Source organism: Chiloscyllium punctatum, chromosome 42 (assembly GCF_047496795.1).
Source record: "Chiloscyllium punctatum isolate Juve2018m chromosome 42, sChiPun1.3, whole genome shotgun sequence".
Lineage (NCBI taxonomy): Eukaryota > Metazoa > Chordata > Chondrichthyes > Orectolobiformes > Hemiscylliidae > Chiloscyllium > Chiloscyllium punctatum.
Genome location: NC_092780.1, coordinates 29,446,816 through 29,468,861, shown reverse-complemented (window position 1 = coordinate 29,468,861; position 22,046 = coordinate 29,446,816). Strand labels below are relative to the sequence as shown.

Here is a 22,046-nt window from a genome sequence, read left to right as displayed (position 1 = left end):
TTAAAGGGCAAATTAGGTTAAAGGGATAAGTTACCAGAGATGTAGTAGCAAACATTTAAAGGAGACACTTTAGAGAAACACAATAGATACATTCCAATGAGAAAGAAAAATTCCAAGGGGAAGACCCTTCATCCGTGGTTAATCAATAAGTTAAAGATGCAAACTTCAAGAAAAAGTTTGCACTAAGTTCGATTTCATGTCAGGAATCCGCTATTTTATATTTTTTCCAAAAACTGACAAAAGGTTTATTGACGAAGGAAAAGCTTGAGTCAAGAGAAAGCTCAAATTATTAAAAATGAAAAGTAATAGTTCCCAAAGATATTTGAAAAGGGGAAAAAAAAATGCTCAAGTGAACATCGGTCCTGTAGAAAGCAAGCCTGGGAAATTAGTAATGGAAAACAGGAAAGCCAGGAAAGTTAGCTATTTGGCATCAATCTTCACTGTGGAAGATACAAGGAAGATACAAGAAACATCCCAAAAACAGATATAGATCAGGAAATGAAAATGAGGAAAATTAGAAGTGATATAGGCAAATTGTTGGAGCTGGACTGACAAGTCGCTAGGTCTTGATGGACATCATCTGAGCCTGTTAAAAGAAGTGGTGGCTCAGAGTTGATTGATCAATATCGGTTTTAACATTTCCAAAAGTTCTCTAGATTTAGGAAATGTTCTATCACCTAACAAAACAGTGAATTAACTCTTTCTAAATAAAGGAAAGGGTGGTTAGCTGAAAGCAGGAAACTACAGGCCAGTTAGCTTAACTTTTTATTATTCATGGAATGTGAGCAGGAATTGCTCGGCTAACATTTACTGCTCATCCCTGATTTCACCACCATCTTAAGGGCATAGTCATCTTCAACTGCTGCAGTCCACTTTCCGTTGATAGACCCACAATGCTGTCAAGGACGGAGCTCCAGGAGCCAGGTCACTGAAGGAATGGCAAACTACCTCCTAGTCAGAATGGTAAGCAATTTGGAGGGGAATTTGCTAGAGGTGATGTTCCCGCATATCTGCTGTCTTTGTCCTTCTAGACTGTAATAGTTTGGGGTAATAGGTGCTGTTTAAGGAGCCTTGATAAATTTCTGTAGTGCATTGTGTAGTTGGTACACACTTCTGCTAAGGTGTGACGGTGGTGAAGGGATTGAACATTTGTGAATGTGCTTTGAGTGTTGTCAGAATTGCAATCATCCCAGAAAGTGAGGAGTAGTTCACTACATGTCAGACTTGGGAATGGTAGATGGTGGACAGGTTTGGAGGAATCCTGAGGGGAGTTACTCACTGCAAGATTCCTGGCTTCTATCCTATTTAGTCAGGATATGTAAATGTCTAGTTGCATTCAGTATCTGGTCAATGGATGTTAACTAGAATGTTGATCTTTCATAAGCAAGGTGTTAGAAACTATTGTTGAAGTTATTCCAGCAGGTCACTTCGAAGCATTTAAGTTAATAAAGCAGGATCAGGCTTTGTGAAAGCAAAGTGTTTATCAAACGTATTTATTAAAGTTATTGGAGGAAGTAGCATGTTATGGAATAAATAGGGAACCAGTATGGATGTGCAGTACCTGGACTTACAGTCATAGAGATGTACAGCACAGAAACAGACCCTTCAGTCCAACTCGTCCATGCCGACCAGATATCCTAACCTAATCTAGTCCCATTTGCTAGCACGTGGCTCATATCTCTCTAAACCCTTCCTATTCATATATCCATCCAAAGGTTTTAAATGCTGTAAATTGTACCAGCCTCCACCACTTCCTCTGTTAGTCATTCCATACACTCATCACCCTGTGTGTAAAACAAAAGTTGCCTCTTAGGTCATTTTTACATCTTTCCCCTCTCACCCTCCTAGCCCTCTAGTCGGGGACTCCCCCACCCCAGGAAAAAGACTTATCCATTTACCTTATCCATACCACTCATGATTTTATAAACCTCAAAAAAGGTCACTCCTCAGCCTTCAACGATCCAAGGGAAAACAGCCCCAACCTATTCAGCCTCTCCCCATAGCTCAAATCGTCTAACCCTGGCAACATCTTTGTAAATCTTTTCTGAACCCTTTCAAAATTTCACAACATCCTTCCAACAGGAAGGAGATGGGAATTGCATGCAGTATTCCAAAAGTGGCTTAACCAATGCCCTGAACAGTCCTCCCAACTCCTATACTCAATGATCTGACCAATAAAGGCAGGCATACCAAACGCTTTCTTGACTATCCTATCTACCTGCGACTCTGCTTTCAAGGAACTAAGAATCTGCTCTCCAAAGTCTCTTTGTTCAGCAAAACTTTCCAGGACCTTACCATTAAAAAGGTGTGCAAGTCCTGCTTTAACATGCTTTTCCAAAATACAGCACCTCACATTTATCCAAATTAAACTCCATCAGCCACTCCTCAGTCTACTGGCCTATTTGATCGAGATCCTGGTAATTGGCAAAGTAATCTTCTTCGCTGTCCACTGCATCACCAATTCTGGTGTCATCTGCAAACTTACTACTTTACCTTTTATGTTCACATCCAAATTTATATAAATGACAAAAAGCAGTGGACCAGCACCAATCCTTGTGGCACACCATTGGTTCTAGAAGGAATGTGATAAATGCTATATCAAAAGTAACTGCAGAAAATTGTAAAAAAATGTCCCAAGTTGCTTGTTGCAAGGACTCGTGCTGGGCCTCATCTTTTTACAGTTTTTATAAATGGCTTGGTTAACAGGACCAAACAAATGGTTACTATAATTTGCTGATGACACCAAAATAAGCCAGTTGTGAACAGGACTCAAAGAAATAAAGGGATATAGGTTATGTGAGTGGACAAAGATTTGGCAAAAGAGTATAATGTTGGAAAATATGGAACATTTCATTTTGGCATAAAGGATAAGAAAAACAGTATCCAAATGGTTAGAGATAGCAAAGGCCAGAGATGCAAGGAGATTGGAGTATCCAGGTGCATGAATCGTAAAAGGTTGAACTTCATGCTAACAAGTTAATAGGATGTTAACATTTATTGCAAGGGGAACCAAATACTAAAATAGGGTGGTTTTGCTTTAGATATATGGACTGTTTGTGAGACCACATGCGGACTACCACATTTAGTCTTGGTTTCCTATTTAACGTGTAAATAAATGCACTGGATACAGTTCAGAAAATATTTCGCAGACTAACACCTGGGGTATCTTGTGAAGATAGGTTTGCATCTACTGGAGCTTAGAAAGGTGAAAGGCAGACGGAGCAGGATTAGGCTGCTCCTTATTTGTATGTTCACATTTATTCTACTGGGCAGTGGATAAACACACAGCATTCCTGTGTCCATGCCTGCTACACCAAGCATACAGGGGAAAACTGGCCTGAAAATTATTATTTTGAACATCACAATGTGGTGATGCCAATTCATAAGGGCAATACTCAATGACGGCAGCAAAATTCCCAGAGTTCCCATTTATGGAGCAAAAAATTAAATTACAATTTTGATAATCATAGGATTCCAAAAAAGTCTTTCAATCACAAGTGCAAAGAAGGGAAAGTCTAAGTTCTAATGCAGGTATGAGCAAATTAAAATTTCAAATCAGAGAACTGGTCAGTGTCAGATCTGTGTTTCTTTGGGTTACAATTTGCATTAATTTATCTGGATTCTGTATCTGGACATTAACGTATAATGTTTTTGCTGCTAAGTTCCCCAGGTTGGTGCAGCAGCTTGTTCACAGTATCTACTTCACAAACTTTCCAGCTATATGTTAATAATAATGGGAGCTCTGTATTACCAGTTTGAGAGATGAAGCGTGAATGCCTTTTAGTTATATCATTAAAGTGGCTTACACCCTTCGACCTTTCTCACCCAAATTACAATGAAAAGCTCCTTAAAATAGACTGCATCACAGTCATGAGAGGAAAAAAAAGTCAATGTAAGGATATCAGGCTCCAAAAAAAAAACTGAATGCAGATTCGATTCTAAGATTGATTCAGTTGGCACTTTTGTGGTTGAGAATGTCATTTGAACTTCATAATTAGATTATATAATCATATTAAACATAAAAAGTAATGTTACCACCCTATAAACCACAGCATAAAATAATCTTAAATTTAATCTACCCATACTAATAATCAAGGAACTATGTTAGTCATTTCAACCCTAGAATAAATTTCTCTCCCCTTCAATCTTGCATAAGACAAATTTTCTCTCAGAATCCCAGCTGGCTGCAAGTACAGATTACTGCAGCACTTGTTATAGACCAGTACAATAGAGTTATTATTCAGAGGAAAATACATGTAGTACACTGGGAATTCTTTTGAAGGGGTGAAGATTCTGAAAAATTGACACCAGCAAACTCACCATAACACCTTAAAAAAATACTTAATCTCCATGTCCAGGGAATTAATTATGCTTGCATTTGCTTTACTTTCTTTTAAAAGATAAACAGTACTTTCAATGCAAAGCTGATCAATTATTTGACTCATTTTCCAACATTACTCAATGCTCTGCCTGCTCAATTTTAAAGCTTTGAGTAAGTGTGCATTTTAAGTGTACAACATAAATGGGAAATGTATTCTGGTATATACAGGTTATGCTGAAAAAGGTATATATTGGTATATATAAAACAGCTGTCACGCCAATGTCTAGAAGACAGCTAAGATAAGGTAAAAAAGATGATTTATTTATGATGGCAAATATGTGATGTTGCATTGGAGTCAAGGAGAGCTTCCTTTCGTCTCATCATAACCAACAGCCAAATGCCTAAGAACTTGAACACAACAATGACAACGAGCTTGCACATTAAGGTTGACAGGACACAAATATACACACATTATCCAGTCAGATTAAATGCTGTACTCTCTCAAAATATTTAACTTTTACATCTTTATTGTATGTACACTTTTGCCAAATCAACATGTTTTAAGAATATTGATATAATCAAAATTTGTATTCTGGTCTATATTTTTGAAGCAATAAGTACAGATAATTATGGGTTTCGGAACTAACTTAAAGGTAAAAACCAAGGGCATTTATTAAAATCATAGAGACATATCTGTACTTAATGTACTTAATCCTGCTATTAAATTGAGCCCTCTCGATGCCAAGTCTGGCCATCATATAGAAGATTTACCATCAGGGCTCCAATAGTCAAATAAAATGCATGTTCTTATGGTTTTGAGTGTGGTGCATGGTATGGTTACTATGTTACCACAATGATTCTAATGCTGTTCTCCTTGGAAGGGAGCCCTCAGTTTCTTACATACATTTGTTTAAGAGAGTGATTCAATGTCCTGTTTAAACTGATGACAACTTAAAAATGGCCACTGCTAGCAAAAGGGTTATTGAAGCCTGTCGAAGTTTGTACTAATGTTAAGTGATGGGGGGTTACATTGACATCAAAAAGCAGATCTTCCATCAGACACTGCATTTCATGTTTTGGAACTTGGTACATAATATTGAAAAATTGTCTAACGTGCAAGGAATAATCCACCTTAAACATAAGAGGAAGCACAGAAGAATATACCAAAGGGTAGTGATGCCAAAACACATCATTCTTTGATACCTTAAGTTTTGATTTATTACATTGATTATTGTGCTGGATTGCAGTCTGTTTCAATACAGATCAAACTGGCACACCACACAGAAAAGAATGGTTGCTAAACGTTACACACAGGTTTTGTTATACAAAACCAGTCCATTGGATAAATTATCCCGTGACAATCAGCAAAACATCCACATTCAGCTCAAAAGACTAACAAGACATAGGATAGTAGAAAACAAACAATAAACACAAAGTCAGGCCACTCAAATCAATTCAAATCTCACTGTTACATAACAGCAACAGCTGTACTACCTAGAACTAACATGAATGGACAAACTTGCGTTACGTAACTATCTGCCACAACAGGGAAGACAAAAAAATACTCTCACCCTGAGTGGAAACTAAATCATCATGTTAAAATAACATCACTGAAATACAGAGACCCCCAGTTGCTTCATCAACGAGAGAACTAGAAGATGCTTCAAGACTACTGATTTTAAGCATGGTAGATTTATAAACTAAACATCAATAATCCCAGCTGAAAAAAAATGACTCAGAGGAGACTATACGTGACAGATGTGCCATGTTGGGAAGTCAAACAGCATTGGCAAAAAAGGAAAGAAAAGCAACAAGAGGGAAAGCAATAATCTAAAGGCTTCTTCATCTGGCCACTTACACCATATTTGAGAAGTACAGTAGCAACAATTGAACATTCAAACATTCTCCATGCTGCAGCATGGCAATATTCCTGAACTGGTTTGAAATTTAAACCATCATTAATAATGATAGATGATTGCTACATCCTTAATAGACACTCATACTCTGATGAATCCACTGGACATTACAAAATGTTGATGTGACCTCAAACAGCGATTGTGATTGACAGGCTGTTCCCCCCAATAGCAAGTAACGTAGCCAGTCCAATCCTATTTTTGATCACAAGTCACACAGAGACTTTGCAGCAAGACATCAGTCAGGAACAGAAACCTAATGGACCAGCTATCTTAGCACAAACCAGGAACTAAATCCAGAATTCTCCTCTTCTCTTTGAAGTAAGGTCATACTGGGCAGTGCATTTATCACTGAATCACATGGGAGACAAATCTCACATTTTAAGCAATGGTTCTAAGTGGATTTTAAATTTAATCATGAATCAATGGTTTTATATGCAATGCTGCATTGTTTATAAGAAAAACAAAGTTAAGGCTCTCTAAAATACAAAGTAGTTATGTTTTCCTTCCATTGTTTCCAAACATCATTAACTGCTTATGTCAGTGTTCATAATTCTGCATAAAATCTAATATTTTAAATTAGCACAGAATCAAGGATATTAAAACATTCAAAATGCAGTTGGATACTGGGCAATGGCAACAGGAGAGGAATGAAATTTTCTGGAACAAATGATCCTTCCTTATTCACTGTTCTTCAGTTTCTATATTTAAAAGAAAAACACTCTCAGGCTGGACAAAGAAAGAGGAAATCGATAACCAATGCTTTGAAAGTGACAGATTATTACCATCCAATCATGTGGTTTCACCTTCTACAAAAATTAAAGCTTCCATAATACAGTGGCATTCCTTTTCTCATTCCAATATTAGACTGGTGATAAAATGGCAGCTAGTGACTAGTGAAGATCTGCAGGAGTCAGTTTTGGGACTACAACAATAAACATTAACGAAGGAATGAGGGCATTGTTACTAAATTTTGCAGATGACACAAAGCTAGGTGGAGGGACAGGTAGTGTTGAGGAAGCAGGAAAGCTGCAGAATGACTTGGACAGGCTAGGAAAATGGGCAAAACAATGGCAGATGGAATAAAGGACAGCGTGAGGCCATGCACTCTGGTAGGAAGAATTATATTTATTTTGTAAACTGGGAAGGCTTCACAGGAACTTGGGAGTCCTCGTACAATATTCTCTCAAGGTTAACATGCAGGTTCAGCTGGCAATTAGGAAAGCAAATATAATGTTAGCACGAACTTTGAGAGGACTACAATACAACAGCAGGAACTGCTGTGGCTGTTTCAGGGAATATTGAGAAGCTTTTGCCCCCATATCGAAGGAATGATGTGCTTGCACTGGATGCAGTCTAGAGAAGGTTTACAAGAATGATCCTAGAGATGCAAGACTTTTGATATATGAAGAATGGTTGAGGAGTGCAGATCTGTATTTGATGGAACTTAGAGGGTAAGGAGGTGGGGAAATCTCAATGAAACTTAGAATACTGACGGGCCTGGATAGAGTGAATGTGGAGAAGACGTTTCCACTAGAAGAGACTAGGACCTGAGGGCACAGCTTCAAGATTGAAGGAGAGCCTTGAGATGAGGAGGAATTTCTTCAGCAAGAGGATGTTAAATCGGTGGCACTCAAAGCTACAGAAGGCTATAGGGGCCAGGTCATTGATTTATTTAAGACAAGGTAGAAACATTCTTGATTTATAAGAGGACCAAAAGGTTATGAGGAGAAGGCAGGAGAATGGGGCTTGAGAAATGTATCAGCAATGACCAAATGGTGGAACAGATGTAATAAGCTAAATGGCTTAATTCTGTTCCTATGCCTTATGGTCTGATAATTTCTTTAGTTTTCAATTCTCATATATACTGTTGATATTCATCACAAATAACAAGGTAAAGCTGCTTATACTCACCTAAATTTAATACTTGGCCAGAAAAGTTTGTTTTTAGGAATTGTGGAGAATATGATCAATTCCCAAAAAAAATGGCTGACCAGGACTCAACAAGTGAGTTTGAGCAGAAACAACATTCATCGAAACACTCAGCTCAGAATCTCAAAGCATCAGGCGCTGCAAAAGCAGCAGACAAAATCACTTCATCTTACATAGAGTACCCAATGTTACTTTTGTTCCAACTCAGTAACAGAGTATAAAAAATATAGCATGAAGACAGCAACCAAAGTGTGATTTATTTTCAGAACTGCATTAGGTGAAATTTAAAAAGTGAACTATTTTGGCTCAGAGACAAAAGTTTCAGATAGAAAGAGTAAGAATTAAAGTAGGGAATGACAGAAAAAGGTATATTGATTTTAAAAATTGAATTACTTTTAACAGAAATACTTCACACCAATAAAGAATTGCAGTATATTTAATATCAGAGGAGGGATGGTTTAGCTCAAATTCAACTATTCACTGCAATGAAGCTGCTTGCAAATCTAACATATACATGGACATGCTGTATCTGACAACTGAGAAGTTCCAAAGTCAGGAGTCTTTGCTGTGTGAAAACATCCATTTATATTAAAAAAAACTGGTCCATCTCTCTCAATGTTGCTTGCCAGGCAGAAGCTGTCCTGTATTCACACTCTTACCTCCTAAGATTTTCCACAGCTTGTCACCAGGTCAACCTTCACATATTTTGCTGTCCCCCTCCTCAACAAGTCTTATAAATCTAACAATCATGAAAATACTCTGATTACAAAGTCATTTGTGAAATTGTGTTATGTTACACTCAGAAATAATAGCACAGCAGCAATCATTTCCCTAACAGCTACAAGTATTACATCAACACTACTGCATAAGCCAAGGCCTGCCAAATCCTCTGCCTCAGTTCATCCATCCTTACCATTTGCCAAGAATCGAGTAAATTGAAGAGGGGTACAGTTATATGACTGCAACTGACCAGCAAGATTGCAATTAGAAAGTGACAGCCCTGACAGTGGTCATGAACTCAAGACTGAAAGTTAACAGGACACCAATTGTCAATGTGTAGGCTCAAAGTGAAACTCACCAGGTTTTTTTGGTATATGGAAGACAAAGAAAGACACTTGCATTCCTACAGTTAAAACCATCTGGAACTATGTTGGGGAGCTGCTGTGACATCACAGGAGTGACCTCAGGAGTCACAGGAAGGATTCACCATCCCCAATTCGAGTAAAAAAAAACTGCGTCAAATGCACTTCAAACAACAATGGCGAGACAAGCAGGGCGACTTAGTATCACCACACAAAACTTTGTACCATCAACTCAGGGGAAGCCCCTTACTTACCCCAAACCCTCAGGGATTTAAACCAACTAGACAGACGCTGATGTGCTGCCGTTCATCTTTTCCTTTTTGAAAAAAAGAAGAGGCAAATAAACCTACTTTTGAAAAGAAAAATCTCTGCATTGGCAGAAAACGCTCCCAACTCAGATCCAGTCACCGCCCGGTGTCCGGGAGACGGGGAGCGGTGGAGGTGGGATTTGGGTCGGATTCAGCGACGAGCTGAAAGTTTATGAGGGATGAAGGTTGTCGGCGCGGCCTGCGGGACTGCAGCAGCCTGCGGGAGGGGAGGCGGCATCCCAGCCCCTTGACTGCCGCTGCCGCTGCCTAACCCACCCCCGTCACTCCATCTGCTTCTTTATTCCTTTTCTTTTAAAAAGGAAACAAACAATTACCTGTTTTCGTCCGACCTTGTTCTTGCCGACAGTCTCCAGCAGTATTGCTGCGCTCTCCGCCACTACCACCATCCCCCTTTCCTCCTCCTCCTCTTCTCACCGCAACCGGGACTCGACGAGTTAAACCAGCGGCTCAACTCCCATCCGGGCCTCGCACTGCTCCCTCCGCCCCCCAACACGCCGGAAATGACGTCGCGCGCACCGGCTCAGCCAGTCGCATGGGCATCAGGCGCATGCGTACTGTCGTCGGTGTGCACTTTGAAAGGAGGGGCTGCCATCATTAATACAGGCAGAAAGTAACACTGCAACTCAAGCAAAGTTGCAAATTTCATGTTGCATTTCATGTTCAAGCAATGTTGCATGTGTTTACGCAAAATAGTTGTTCGCAACAGAGGTGATATAGGATCACAGATACAGTTTCAAATGAAGACCATTCAACCCATTTTGTCCAACTTCTCCAATCTATCTTCACAACATCTATTTCCCAGAAACATTCTCATAAACCTCCTCTCTCCAATATCTTCACACTTTTCTTACAGTTTGGCGTTTGGAAGCAGAGTACACATTACTTCAGCTGATATCTTATAAAAACAGAAAAAGCTGGCGAACAGCACTCTGGCAGCATCTGTAAAGAGAAAAATAGAGATAACATTTTGAGTCGAGTGACCTTCAGAGCTGAAAACAGCTGGGAAATATATGCTGATGACGGTAGGGGATTGGTGACCCAGTAAATAAGTAGAATATGTGGAGACAGTGCCAAGAGAGGGGAGAAAAAGGACACATAGGAACAGGAGTACACCATGCAGGCCTTCAATTCTGCTCCGCCATTCAATTATGGTTGATTCATGATTAACTTGTATCCCTACTCCTTATACTATCTTGGACCCATATCGCTTAATATCCTGACTGAATAAAAAATTCTCTCTCACATTTAAATTTAAAAGTTCAATTATCATTGACTGCTATTTCAGGAAGAGTGTTCCAAAGCTCCATTGTTCAAGTTAAAGTACTTTCTAACATCTCTCCTATATGGCCTGACCTTCATTCTTTTCATGATGAAGGCTGTCTTCCTGATGAAGGGCTTTTGCCTGAAACGTCAATTTTCCTGCTCCTCGGATGCTGCCTGAACTGCTGTGCTTTTCCAGCACCACTCTAATCTAGAACCTTGTTCTTAGACCACATTCCCTGGTTGTAGAATCTTCAAACAGTTGAAATACTTCATCTTTATCTAACCTGAGTTTCCCTGTTGATATCCTGAAGACCTCGGTTAGATCACTCCCTAACTTTCTAAATTCTAGAGAGTAAAGGCCTAATTTATCTAATTTCTCCTCATAACTTAAACACTTATGTCTGGGTACCCCCTCCAGATTTCAAAAAAACATTGTTCCTAGGGTGTCATGTCCAGATCTGCTCACAGTGCTGGAAGGTTTGTTTTCAGACATTTTGTCACCATACTAGGTAATATCATCAATGAGCCTCCAGAAAAGAACTGGTGGTATGGCCCACTTTTTATTTATGTGTTTCGGGTTCCTTGGGTTGGTGATGTCATTACCTGTGGTGATGTCAGTTCTGTTTTGATGTAATTTCCTGTTCTTTTTCTGGGGGGGTGGATGGTAGATGGGATCCAAGTTAACATCTTTGTTGACAGAGTTCCGGTTGGAGTGCCATGCTTCCAGGAATTAAATTAGATTAGATTCCCTACAGTGTGGAAACAGCCCTTTGGCCCAACCAGTCCACACCGACCCTCCGAAGAATAACCCACCCAGACCCATTTCCCTCTGAATGATGTACCTAACACTATGGGCAATTTAGCATGGCCAATTCACCTGGCCCACACATCTTTGGACTGTGGGAGGAAACCGGAGCACCCGGAGGAAACCCACTCAGACACAGGGATAATGTGAAAACTCCACACAGACAGTCACCCGAGGCTGGAATCGAACCTGGGACCCTGGTGCTGTGAGGCATCAATGCTAACCACCGAGTTATCTCTGTTTGGCTTGTCCTAGGATGGATGTGTTTTCCCAGTCGAAGTGGTGTCCTTCCTCAGCTGTATGTAAAAATACTAGTGAGAGTGGGTCATGTCTTTTTGTGGCTAGTTGATGTTCATTTATTCTGGTGGCTACATTTCTGCATGTTTGTCCATTGCAGCATTTGTAACAGTTCTTGCAAGGTATTTTTTAAATGACATTAGTTTTGCTTGTTGTCTGTATAGGGTCTTTCAAGTTTATTAGCTGCTGTTTTAGTGTGTTGGTGGATTTGTGGGCTACCATGGTGCCAAGGGGTCTGAGAAGTCTGGCAGTCATTCCAAGATGTCTTTAATGTAGAGGAGAGTGGCTAGAGCTTCTGGACGCGTTAATTCTGCTTGTTTGGGTTTGTTTCTGAGAAATTGGTGAACTGTGTTCATTGAGTAGCCATTCTTTTTGAATACAGTCTATAGGTGATTTTCCTCAGCTCTTTGTAGTTCCTCTGTGCTGCAATGTGTGGTGGCTCATTGAAATAATGTTCTAATGCAGCTCCATTTGTGGGTGTCGGGATGATTGCTTCGGTTGTTCAGTATTTGGTCCGTATGTGTTGTTTTCCTGTAGGTGCTGCTTTGAAGTTCCCCATTGGCTGTTCGCTCTACTACAACATCTAGGAATGGCAACTTAGAGTCATAGAGATGTACAGCATGGAAATAGACCCTTCAGTCCAACTCGTCCATGCCAACCAGATATCCCAAATCATCCATGCCAACCAGATATCCTGATTTACTCTAGTCTCACCTGCCAAAACCCAGCTCAAATCCTTCCAAACTCTTCCTTTTCATGCATCCATCCAGATGCCTTTTAAATGTTGTATTTGTACAGCTTCCACACTTCCTCTGGCAGTTCAATCAGTACACGTACTACCCTCTGCGTGAAAAAGTTGCCCCTTAGGTCTCTTTTATATCTTTCCCTTCTCACCCTAAACCTTTGCCCTCTAGTTCTGGACTCCCCAACTTCATGGAAAAAACTTTGTCTATTTATCCTTTCTATTCCCCTCATGATTTTATAAACCTCTATGAGATCACCCTCAGCCTCCGATGCTCCAGGGAAAACAGCCCTAGCTTATTCAACCTCTCCCTATAGCTCAAATCCACCAACCCTGGCAATATCCTTATAAATCTTTTCTGAACCCTTTTCAGTTTCACAACATCTTTCCGATTGGAAAGAGACCAGAAGGTGTATGTGTTTTTGGTTCTTCTAATAGTGTAGTTAGTGTTTCCTTGGCCAGGTTAAATGTTGATGGATGTGAATGGGGCTGTTACATCAAAGGAGACCATAAAAGTTGGATCCATCTGGGTTCATTTATTGGATGTTGGTCTTATTTATTTCTTCAGATTTTTGAAGTTTTTTGAGTAGGGCTGTGGTTCGGTTCTCTAGTTGTGGAGTTGGGTCTATTGCCACTTGTTGGTAAATATTGGTATCTGCAACTAGTGCATTCGCTTTCTCAATGTAGTCTCTTTGATTTAAAATGACCGTCAAGCCAAAGACACATACACAAAACACCACCAACTTCATCAGCAAGGACAATATATTCAAGCCAGAGGACCTATGCCTTACCACCCAATTCACCTTCAACAACAAAACCTATAGACAAACCATAAGAAAACCCATGGGATCTCCGATATCAGGGTTCTTAGCAGAAGCAGTAATGCAGAGATTCAAACAAACAGCTCTGCCAACCATCCAACCCAAACTTTGGGTCCACTATATGGATGACACCTTTGTCATCACAAAATGAAACAAATTAAAGGAAACCTTCAGGACCGTCAATAATACCCTTATTGGCATAAAATTCACTAAAGAGGAGGAAAACACCAAAAACTGCTATTTGTAGATATCACAGTAGAGCGAACAGCCAGTGGGGAACTTCAAACCAGTGTCTACAGGAAAACAATACATACAGACCAAATACTGAACAACATAAGCAATCATTCCGACACCCACAAACAGAGCTGAATTAGAACATTGTTTCAATAAGCCACCACACATTGCAGCACAGAGGAACTACAAAGAGCAGAGGAAAATCACTTATACAGCGTATTCAAAAAGAACGGGTAACCAACGAACACAGTCCACCAATGTCTCAGTGACAAACCCAAACAAGCAGCCAAAATGCTAGCCAATTATTTATCTATGTTACTTAGCTCTGTGGTCTGTCTGTATTGCTTGCAAGACAAAGCTTTTCATTGTGCCTCAGTTCCATTCAATTCAATACATCAAAGACATTTCAGAAATAATGTCAGACTATTCAGACCCTTTGGCATCGTGGTAGCCCACAAGCCCACCAACACATTAAAAAAGCAGCTAATGAACTTGAAAGACTCTATACAGGCAACGAGCAAAACTTATATAATTTTAAAAATATCTTGCAAGAACTGCAACAAACACTGCATTGGACAAACAGGCAGAAATCTGGTCACCAGAATAAATTAATTTCAACTAGCCACAAAAAGACATGACCCACTCTCACTAGTATCTTTACACACAGCCGAGGAAGGAAACCACTTCGACTGGGACAACAAATCCATCCTAGGACAAGCCAAACAAAGACACACATAAGAATTCCTGGAAGCATGGCACTCCAATCAGAACTATGGCAACAAACGCACTTACTTGGATCCCATCTACAACCCCCACCCACCCAACCCTAGAGAAAAAGAACAGGAAATGACATCACCAACCCAAGGAAACCTAAACACATAAATAAAAAGTGTGGCCATACCACCAGTGCTTCATCCAGAAGCTCACTGATGATGTTACCTAGTATGGTGACAAATCGTCTAAAAATGAACCTTCTAGCTCAGTGAGCAAACTTACATCAAGAATCTCAACCTAAGCTACAAATCTTCTCAAACCTCACTATATGCTCACAGTGGTCAAAGTGGGGTCTAACTCGGATTTGGTATAATTGAAGCATTATGTCTGCATCCCTGTACTCCAGCCCTTTAGATAGGGAGACCAGCATTCCATTACCCTTTTTGACTATTTTCTGCACCTGTTTTAATTGTTTAAACAATTATGCACCTGAATCCCCAAATCTCATTGGACATCCACTTTATTTACCTGTACCTCCTAACCAATACAATGATCTATCTCTTTTTGGTCCAAAATGGATAACCTCCCTCTTGCTTTTCCCATTCACCTAATCTATCTATATCCTGTTGTAATTTTATACAGTCATCAATTCTATCTACAGTGCTGCCCAGTTTTGTGTCATCAGCAAATTTGGATATTTGACTATTATGCCATTACCCATTTTGTTAATGAATATTGTGAAAAATTGAGGCCCCAATACAGATCCCTGCAGGACACCACTAGTCACAGCCAGCCAGTTTGAGTACTTACTATTATTCAAACTCTCTGTTTCATGCCACTCAACCAATTTACTATTCATGTCAGTAATTTATCCTCACTTCCGTGGGTGTCCACCTTAGCTAACAACCTCTTGTCTGGGACTTTATCAATAGCTTCTGGAAATCTATATAAACAACATCCATCAATTTACTCTGTCGACCATTTTTGTACAATCTGTAAGGCTTGTCAGGCGTGACCTACCATTCATGAATCTATGCTGACTCTCCCTAATTAACTGAAATATTTCAAGGTGATTAGTTTCTCTACTACATTTCCCCATTACAGATGTTAGGCTGACTGGTCTGCAATTCCCTGGTTTCCCTCTGACACCCTCCTTAAAAAGCAGAGTAACATGAGCAAATTTCCAAACCAGAGGTACAACTCCAGAATCCAGGAAGCTCTGAAAGATTATAGTTAGGGCATTAGCAATGTTCTTTCCTATTCCTTTAACCCCCATGAATGGGGAACTGTCACTCTTCAGTTCCATTAATTTCCCCATTATTGATCATTTCTTTAAGCTAATTTTATTCCAACACTGTTCCTCACCCTCGGTTAGTTTCTTTGGGACTTCTGGCAAGCAATCCTCCTTTGCTGCTGTAAATATTGAAGCAAAATAATTGTTCGGCATGACTGCCATTTCTCCATGATCATTGACAATATCCTCACTCTAAACCTTCAGTGGGCCAATAGTACTCTTAACCACCATTTTTGCTTTGCAGTAGAATCTTGATTATCCAAACAAGACGGGCAGGGAGTATTTTGCTTGGATAATTGATTGTTCAGATAACCGATCTGATCATAAACAAGTGGTAATTTATGAGCGCCGGTTATCCAAACATTTCTTGGTTATCCAGCATTGCATGCCATAATGCCATTTAACCAATAACTGATCTATTGTAAGCAAGCAGTAATTTGGTGCCAGTTATCAAACATTTCTCAGTTATCTGGCAACACATGCCATAATACTATTTAAATGATAAATGAATGCTGAGTTGCCAAATGCCATTTCACAGGACCTTGAGATCTTGTTCGGATAATCCAAAATTCGGATAATTGATGTTCAGATAATCAAGGTTGTACTGTGTATATATTACTGTAAAATTTCTTCTGATTGTCATTTACATCCCTTTGCAAGTTTCCTTTTATCATCCTTTTAGCCACTCTTCTAAGCCACAAATATTCTGTGTTCTATATATAATGCTGATGATAAGTTAAGAGGGACATGGATGCTGAATGGGTACTAATGCAAAATGCAAATAGTTGAAAATGGGTTAGCTGTGCTGGGAGCATGAGAACATGACCACGGTGTTTAGGAATGGCCATTTGAAAACGTCTGATGTGAGATGAGCAAAAGGAGTAACTTTTTGTGGTATTTTCTGTTCAGTCGAAAATTCAACAAGTTTGGTGCCTTCAGAGTGCTGTTGCAAAGAATGTTCTCTTTGCCAGAAAATATCAGTTGGTGTAGATGTTCCTTAAAAATGCAACATCTGAGCATACTTGTCTGCTTTCAGAACACAATGGCAGAGAACAAAAAGGAGCAGACTTAAACTGGAAGACCCAGAAATTAAATGACCTTCGCTCCCTTAGTGAAGGACATGTTCACCACCCTTAATATGTTTTTCTGTCCTAGAGGAGGTAAAACCAGAGGGTTTACCCAATCTGAATACTATTTCTGGGACCTTGCACCTACTATGTTTTTGTTCCCATTTAAGTTATACACAGACACAAAAACATTATGCTGCAAATTGAAAAATAAGCTCATTTTGAAATATCTTGTGCAAATCAGCAAAGTAACAGATCTGACGGCAGTCCTGTTACACTTCCAACTTAATGAAATCTGGACACTCTTGCACATTTTGTGCTGAAGTAAATGAAACATGGGGTAAACTGGATCCATATTTTTGTGCATTGCCTAAAACTGTCAAGAACGTACAGGTTGTAAACATACGGCTTTCTTACCCAAATGCACCCACATACCCTCCCTCACCCCACTATCCAGTGTTAGCATTTTCATCACTTGGAACATATTACCAGGGAGAGTTTCTTTTCACAATTCTTCTTTATGACAGAGTTTATCAATAATTATGTCAGAGAATATTTGATTCTTCTCTTTCATTAGAATGGCCATAATCAAGGCACGCATGAAGTCATAGAGTCATAGAGTCACAGCACGGATACAGACCCTTCGGTCCAACTCGTCCATGCCGACCAGATATCCCAACCCAGTCTAGTCCCACCTGCCAGCATCCAGCCCATATCCCTCCAAACCCGTCCTATTCATACACCCATCCAGACGCCTTTTAAATGTTGCAATTGTACTAGCCTCCACCACTTCCTCTAGCAGCCCATTCCACACATGCACAACCTTCTGTGTAAAAAAGTTGCCCTTAGGTCTCTTCTATATCTTTCCCCTCTCACCTGAAACCTGTGACCTCTAGTTCTGGACTCCCCCACCCCAGGGAAAAGACCTTGTCTATTTACCCTTTCCATGCCCCTCATGATTTTATAAACCTCTGTAAGTCACCCCTCAGCCTCCGACACTTCAGGGAAAACAGCCCTCGCCTATTCAACCTCTCCCTTTAGCTAAAATCCTCCAACTCTGGCAACATCCAAGTAAATATTTTCTGAACCCTTTCAAGTTTCAGAGTATCCTTGTGATAGGAAGGAGGCCAAAATTGCACATAACATTCCAACAGAGGCCTAACCAATGTCCTGTACAGCCGCAACATGACCTCCCAACTCCTGTACTCAATACTTGCCCAATAAAGAAAAGCATACTAAATGCCTTCTTCACTATCCTATCTACCTATGATTCTACTTTCAAGAAGCTACGAACCTGCACTCCAAAGTCTCTTTGTTCAGCAACACTCTCTAGGAATAAGTCCTGCTAAGATTTGCTTTCCCAAAATGCAGTACTTCGCACTTATCTGAATTAAACTCTATCTGCTACTCCTCAGCCCATTGGCCCATCTGATCAAGATCCTGTTGCAATCTAAAGTAACCTTCTTCCCTGTCCACTACATTGTCAATTTTGATTTCATCTGCAAACTTGCAAACTATACCTCTTATGCTCCATCCAAATCATTTATGTAAATGATGAAAAGTAGTGGGCCGAGCACCGGTCCTTGTGGCACCCCACTGTTAACAGGCCTCCTGTCTGAAAAACAACCCTCTATCTTCTTCCTTTGAGCCAGTTCTGTATCCAAATGGCTAGTTCTTCCTGTATTCCATGAGATCTATCCTTGCTAACCAGTCTCCCATGGGGAACCTTGTCGAACACCTTACTAAAGTCCATATAGATCACGTCTACCACTCTGCTATTATCAATCGTTTTTGTTACTCCTTTCAAACATTTCAAGGTTTGCATGGAAACAAAATACAGTACGTGATTTCCAAAATCCTTGCAAATATCTTCGAAGCCAACATGATAAAAGTGGAACTTATGCAGTTCAGTCACTGTAAGCCAATGTCGTTACTTATATGTCAACAAATTCAAAATTGTACTGTATTTGTTCAGTCATTTAACTTCATTGAATAAGACTAGTACGTACTTGTAAAATTGAATTTAGCAGAACAAATGAAATGGTTTAGCTGAAAAATAATCTTTCCAATCCTCTAGGGAATAGTAATTAGAAGCTATGATAACCATGTAAAATGTATTATTATTGTTTGGGAACTTGGAATTAATGTATGGTCATTTATTTTCAGATCTGTGGAAGATAACTTTTTCTAAAACAAGTTAGAAAATTATTTGAAATCATCATCTAAATACATCATTTTCAAGAAAGCAAACAAAAACTTTTAAGTTTAGCAAGTTATCTGTGGAGTTAGTCTGTAAAGTGTTTATAATGCTGGATTCTATCACATACAGAAAATAAATGATCAGGGCCCACTTATAGGTTCAGAGGAATCAGATTTCAGTTCATAATAACACTTTCAGGAGGACAATTTGTTTATTTTATTGAAATCTCAGACCATGAAAGTTTCTCCAGATTGTGAAAGTTTGTCAGAACAGAGTGTTTGACTCCTGGCTGTCAGAACTAAAGTGAATTCCTCGAAGGGCCTCTGAACTGGAAAGAAGACTCACGGCCATCAAAAGGTCAATTGGGTAGAAGATCTTTTAAAAATTGTTAGGAGCAATACTCCACTGGGATTGAGTGCGTGCAAAGGATATTGTAAATGTAATTAACTTTTCACTAGAGGCATGTGCCTGACTCAAAAACAAATTCAACTTCTTTTTCCCACTTCTTCATAAAAGAAATTAAGGCCAAACTTTCCCTGGCATCAGACACATTTATATTTCTGAATAATGCTGAAAAAGTGTTGTAATTTTGCCAACCTATCATTGCTGTACTGATTTCAGCTGCCACTTTTATTTTTTGAAAGAAGATTCATAATGTTCATGCAATCTAAAGGTACCCTAGCTATTCTAATGTGCACTGGCTCTCGAGCATTGCTTGTAATGTCAGATTAATGTATTATTAAAACCTAAACCATATCAACTATTGAGAATGTATTCTAATACCAGGATATCACAAACAATAATTGTTAGAGAAAAAGGCCTTTAACAATTACGAATCAATCCTCAGAAAACAGACTTTGCTTGTTGCATCTCACACCCTTACAAATCTATTCATTAATGCATTGATTATCTTTATATCTCAACACACTGAGTTTAAGCAAAGTGTGACAAGAACCTGAGTTTACTTCAAATTTTTAAAACTTAGTTATACATTTTACCAGAGTGAAAATGAACTACTGTTATTCAGCTTTCATGTGTTGTCTTTAATTCCACGGACCAAAGATGGTCTTAAATAGAACAGTACTGACCTAAAATAACTGTGCTTGCTCACCTAACAAGTTCAGGCAATTCTTGTGGAATATACAAAACTGAATTATTTAGACTTAGTGTTTTTAATCAAGATGCACTGAAGCTCAATGAGGTGTCAAGAAATTTGCAGCTATTGCTTCACTCACAGTTGTATGATAGATCCATATTGGAAGATGAAAGTTTGCTTTCAAGTTGTTTAGTTCGAATGAAATAATGATACAGATACTAGAATCTCCAAAAGACTATATCAACAGCAGGTTCTTGGGAAGAGAGACTGAAAGCAACATGTGCTGATAACAGCAACACTCCTGGAAGTTCTTCCCTCTCTCTCTCCTTCTCTCTCTACCCCTCTCTCTCTATCTAACTTGCAGAAACAAGTGCTGGTGAAATGCAACCTGGAAAGATTAGCATTCACTGAAAACTCAAGATCTGCAAACTTCATCACAGAAGAACAAATAGGGCAACCACATAAATAGTTAGACTCGAGTCTTTCCATCCTCATATCCCAGGGACTCTTAAGATCTATAAATTCTTTTGTCTTTACTTTGTTATCTTTATAGGTACCCCTCCCCCCCTTCCTTGAAAACTTGTTATCTGTATGTGTGTTTGAAGTTGCATTTTATTGTTTTTGGGTGTACAGAAGATAATAAAATAGTTGCACACAATAAAACTTTAGAATTTATTCTCCTTAATTTTTGATCTGGTTATTGAATTCTAATTGAAGAGTGATAGCTAAAAAACAAGAAAACAAAACAAATTTGTGATGGACAGAGACTGAGTTAATAAAGAAGGGAGCTGTGAACCCTCCTGACCAGGTCATGACAAAATGCTATTTGGAAGACATGATGTTATGAGGAATTTCTCACAGGGTCCTTTGCCAAAAGGTCTATTCTGCATCCAACTTATAGAATCATAGAATGGGAATAACACAGAAGCGGCCATTTAACCCATCATTGGAACAAGTCAGCTAGTCACAATCCTGAACCTTTCCAAGGGGCCAGGAAAATCTTTTTTCATGTAATTGTCCAATTCCCTTTTGAAAAAAAAGTTTGGTCAAATTAATTTTTCAAGCATCAAAGGACATTGCTCCTCTTCTTTTCTGCAATTTATTTTGACACCATAATAGGCAGTTTGTTTGGTCAGTGGAATGTTTCTTCTTCTGCTTTCCCCAAAACATTGTTCCTTAATTGTAATATTTTCAAGGATTTCAAATATCAAATGAAAGTTCTGCTTGGCCACTCTGAGCCTGATACCAGGAAACAGTCAGCATTGATACAGAAATAACTCCGACTTCGATTTTCTCGGTGAACAGTGTTATAACATTTTGGTCCATAATTGTATTGTTTAAACTAGAATTTTTTTAATCAATTAAATGTTTCGTTTGATTTGTAAGTTTAATTTCCAAGACTTTATGCCATCTTAACTTGCTATGAGCTGTTTGACATTTAATTCAGATTGAGAATATTGGTGGGATCTTACATGGATCTGAGTGACCTGGGCTATGATGAGATTTGTTACAGAATTGGACAAGAAGTGCAATGAGACATATCACAATGTCAGGAGTATGTTGCTTCAATCTTAATGCATTTGATAAACAATTTCTTACTAGATAGCAGCTAGTTGCCACAGAAGGGGGAATTATTGCTTGTTAAATGCCTTGTTAAAAGCTTGCACACTTTATTAATATGCAGCTTCCTATCTTACCAAACATGGCAAAAAGGCTAGGAAATTGAACAATCTCAACATGTACATCAGAGCAGGTACCCAGTGACTTCAACTCGCCATTGACTACAACCAGCCCCATGTTTCTCAGTATCAAACAACATCTCAGGTCACATTCCAGGGGCACCAGTCTCACACACACCCTTATCTAAAATCATTGGCATTCAACATTTGTAAACCCCAATCATGATAGTACCTTTCTGATACATTTGCAAGCTGCT

The 22,046-nt window shown here is 39.2% G+C and overlaps 1 protein-coding gene across 2 annotated transcripts in view; it reads right to left on the bottom strand.

The window, feature by feature from the left end:
* The window catches only part of spop (speckle type BTB/POZ protein), a 126,954-nt gene extending 116,943 nt beyond the window's left edge, over positions 1-10,011 (bottom strand). The window contains exons 1-2 of one of the 2 annotated variants that reach the window (XM_072561729.1): positions 9,892-9,999; positions 8,826-8,905 (exon numbers count right to left, since the gene is read on the bottom strand). The gene's annotated coding sequence lies outside the window, so the exon portion shown is untranslated. Of the gene's footprint in view, positions 1-8,825; positions 8,906-9,891 lie in introns of both variants that reach the window. The other variant, XM_072561728.1, reaches the window with a different exon arrangement.
* Between the last annotated feature and the right edge of the window lie 12,035 nt (positions 10,012-22,046).